This window comes from Macaca mulatta, chromosome 13 (genome assembly GCF_049350105.2).
Source record: "Macaca mulatta isolate MMU2019108-1 chromosome 13, T2T-MMU8v2.0, whole genome shotgun sequence".
Lineage (NCBI taxonomy): Eukaryota > Metazoa > Chordata > Mammalia > Primates > Cercopithecidae > Macaca > Macaca mulatta.
Window position 1 is genome coordinate 53,507,458 of NC_133418.1, and position 4,108 is coordinate 53,511,565.

Below are 4,108 nucleotides of genomic sequence, written 5' to 3' on the forward strand. Positions count from 1 at the left end.
GACTCTGAATTTTTAGTGTCACTTTTGCCACATTTTGTTGGTTATAAGCAAATTTGTCCAGATGCAAGGGGAGGGTACATAGACTTTACCTTGCAATTAAAAGAATATCAGGGCCGGGTGCAGTGGCACATGCCTATAATCCCAGCACTTTAGGAGGTCGAGGCAGGTGGATCACTTGGGGTCAGGAGTTCGAGACCAACCTGGACAACATGGCGAAACACTGTCTCTACTAAAACTACAACAACTAGCTGGACATGGTGGTGCATGCCTATAATCCCAGCTACTTGGGAGGCTGAGGCAAGAGAATCACTTGAACCTGGGAGGCAGAGGTTGCAGTGAGCCGAGATCGTGCCACTGTACTCCAGCCTGGATGACAGAACAAGACTCTGCCTCAAAAAAAAAAAAAAAAAAAAAAAAATCGGGTCACATTATAGATGAGCAAGTGTGGAGATGTTGTTGTGGGCATCTGTAGAAAATACAATCTGCCACACAGATCATACCGCAACTGCCTGCAAGCCCAGCCTCCCTACCTGCCATCTCTCCCCAACCTCTGTGCTCCAGTCACACAAACTCCTGACTGCTCCCTTCAGCACGTGCCACTTCCTCCACTTACACACTCCTATACTTCCTTTAAGAGTTAGCTCAAGGACTGCTTACTGAAGGCAGACTTAGGCAAGTGTAAATTTAAAAATAATCCTGTAAGCTTTCAAGCAGTGGAAAAAAAAAAAACACATGGCGTTATAAGGAGTTAAAATACATTTCTGAGGCCAGGTGCAGTGCCTCATGCCTGTAATCCCAGCACTTTGTGAGGCTGAGGTAGGCAAGCAGATCACCTATTATGTTCCCTTAACATGTGAACAAGTTTCATTTAATGTTCATGTATTTACTGAGTATCTACTATACACCAGGCACATTCAAGGTACAGAGAATAGAATGAGATAGCAGGTGTTGTTTTGTCCCTACCCATATACCTGCAGGCCTTACCAATATAGTGCATACCATCCCACTTTTAATTACCAGAATCTGCATCTCTTCGCCTGTTAACTCTCTTCAGCAATAAGGTGTGCCCATGGGCAGTGGGTTCATCAGGCCAGAAGTACATAAGAATTAACACACCCAGAAACAACCCTCATTCAGTGATTAACAGGAGTTGGTATATTAATAGCTCGGCAGTCATACCCCTCAGAGTATATTCTTTGAGGCCCAGAGTTCCCATGCAGGATTAAGCTCCAGTTACCTACAGTGGTAACATCCTTTATTGACTGCTTTCTCATTCCTGTCTCACTTCTTCATACTCTTACTGGCATTTCCTGGGATAATATCCCATATAAACAATCACACTCAAATTCTTGTCTGGGTCTGCTCCTAGGACATCCCAAACTAGGATAGGTGGTTAAAATAATATATTTATTTAAAACGCAAAGCCCTGACCTCATGAAGAAGGTATATAATAAATAAGTAGACAAATGAATGTGTGATTTTAGAAAATGAGAAGTGCTATGAAGAAAAATAAAAGAGTAAGGAATAGAGTCATTGGTAAGCATAGGGGAAGGGATACTATTTGAATAGGGTGGTCAGGGTGATCCTTTGTTCTGAAGAAGTGACATTTGAGAGGCTTTAATGAAGTGAGCTAGTGAGACTTGCAAATGTCTAGAGAAAGAGCATTGTTGGTAAAGCACCTGAAGCAAGAATGGTTCCACATGTTTGAGGAACAGCAAGAAGGCCAGTGGGGGCCCTCTCCTCTCCTCACCTACACTCTCTCTTTTGGTGATGTCATCCAGGCTCCTTGGTTTAAATACTTTCTATTTACTTCCAACTCCCATTGTTGTATCTTCAGCTGGAACTCTTTCCTAGAATCCAGACTCGTAAAGATTTCTAACAGACATCTCAAACTTAACAGTTCCAAAACCAGAATGCTGATCTTCTCCCCAAACTTTCTCCTCATGATATCTTCCCCCATCTCAGTAAGTGGGCAACTTCATTCTTCCAGTTTCTCAGACAGAAAGTACTGGGGTCATCTTTGACTTCTCTTATTCACCTGTCATATCCAATCCAGCAGCAAATCCTGTCGGTTCTGCCTTAAAATATATATAGGGCTGAAAGAGGTGACTCATGCCTGTAACCTCACACTGGTGTCCATTAGTTTGAGACCAGTAGTTTGAGACAAGACTGGGCAACATAGCAAGACCCTGTCTCTACAGAAAGAAAATAGCCAAGTGTGGTGGCACACACCAGTAGTCCCAGGTACTGGGGAGGCTCAGGCAGTAGGGTTGCTTGAGCCTAGAAAGCTGAGGCTGCATTGAGCCATTAACTCCACTACACTCCAGCCTGGATGACAGCACGAGGGCCTATCTCAAAAAATAAACACACACACACACACACACACTCACATCCAGTTACTTCATTGCTGCTACCTTGATCTAGGCTACTATCATCTCTTGCCTTATTGGTCTCACTTACTCCTACTGTAGTTTATTCCCACCCAACTGAAGAAATCCCTTTAAAATGAAGTAAAATCATTTCACTCAACAGTAAAAGCCAAAGTTCTTACAATAGCCCGTAAGACACTACATTGTCTACATCCCCACTTACCATTCTTTCGTTTTATTGTGTTTGCAAATCTCACTTACATATGACCACTTACCATTCTTACCTCATCAACTACTACTCTCCCTCTTGTTTACTTCATTCTAGCCATGAGAGCTGTTTTTTCATCTCCTCAAATATGCCAAGCATAGTCCTATCTCAGGATCTTTGCATTTGCTGTTCTCTCCCTTAGAATGCCTTTCCTTCAATTAACCATGGGGCTGACTCTTCCACTTCCTTCAGACATTTGCTCAAGTATTGCCTTCATAGTGATTTCATTCCTGCCCAGGGCCACTGCATATAGTCAGGCAGCTGACCAAAGGGACAAATGGGGACAGATGAAGCCGAAATCCAGCTTCAGTATTTGATATACAATAGGCACTCAAGAAATATGTGTTGAATAAATAAGTGAATGAACAAAAAACAATTTAAAAAGATGCACACATGACTCCTAATTTAGTATAAACCAAAGAGGAAAGGACATTTGTTAACTTTTTAATATACAGCTCCCTCACATTGGTGTCAGAGCTTGGTATTATGACACTGGATTACATTCTTAGAACCATGTCTTCCTTGGTTTCTAACATGCAAGCAGAAAAAAAGGGATTGTATTATTCTTCTTAAGAAACATAAATTACTGAAAACCATGCTATTGGGATAATTGGTTAGCCATCTGGGCATTGTTGGGGGAGATTAGTTGAACCCCCACCTCAATTCCTAAATCAAATAGATAAATTCCAGATTATTTTTGCACTTAAATGTAAAAAGTTGAAACTGACATTAAAAGAAAATACAGTGAATATAGATAGAGGTGAGGGGCATTTTGAAACATAAAACAAAAGTCTTAAATCCTAAAGAAGACAGGTAAGTCTGCCCTACATAAGAATTTTTGAAACTTCTATGCAGGCATGTATCAATAAATACAAATGGGGTAAATCATGAAGAAAAACAAGAGAATAATCAGCTTAAAATTCTACATAATAGTTACATTTTGGGGAGGAGGTAACTCAGCAATTTTACTTCTATAAATTATCTTATGGAATGAACAATACAAATTTCTAAAGATATATTTGCAAGGGCATTAATCCTGATATTTTATATCAGGAATAACACAAAAATTAATAGGGAGCCAGTTAATTATGACATACATACAACAATGGAATCCTGTACATATATTACAAATGATAGTCTAACTTTTCAAAAGAAGACAAACACACAGCCAACAAGCATGAAAAAATGTTCAACATCACTAATCGTTAGAGAAATACAAACCAAAATCACAATAAGATACTGTCTTATACCAGTGAGAAGGGCTATTATTAAAAAGTGAAAAAATAACAGATGTTGGCAAGGTTGCAGAGAAAAAAATGCTTACACACTGCTGGTGGGAATATAAATTAGTTCAGCCACTGTAGAAAGCAGTTTGGCAATTTCTCAAAGAACTCAAAGTAGAATATTGAATATATGCCCGAAGGAATATAAATCACTCTACCATAAAGACACATGCATGTGTATGTTCATT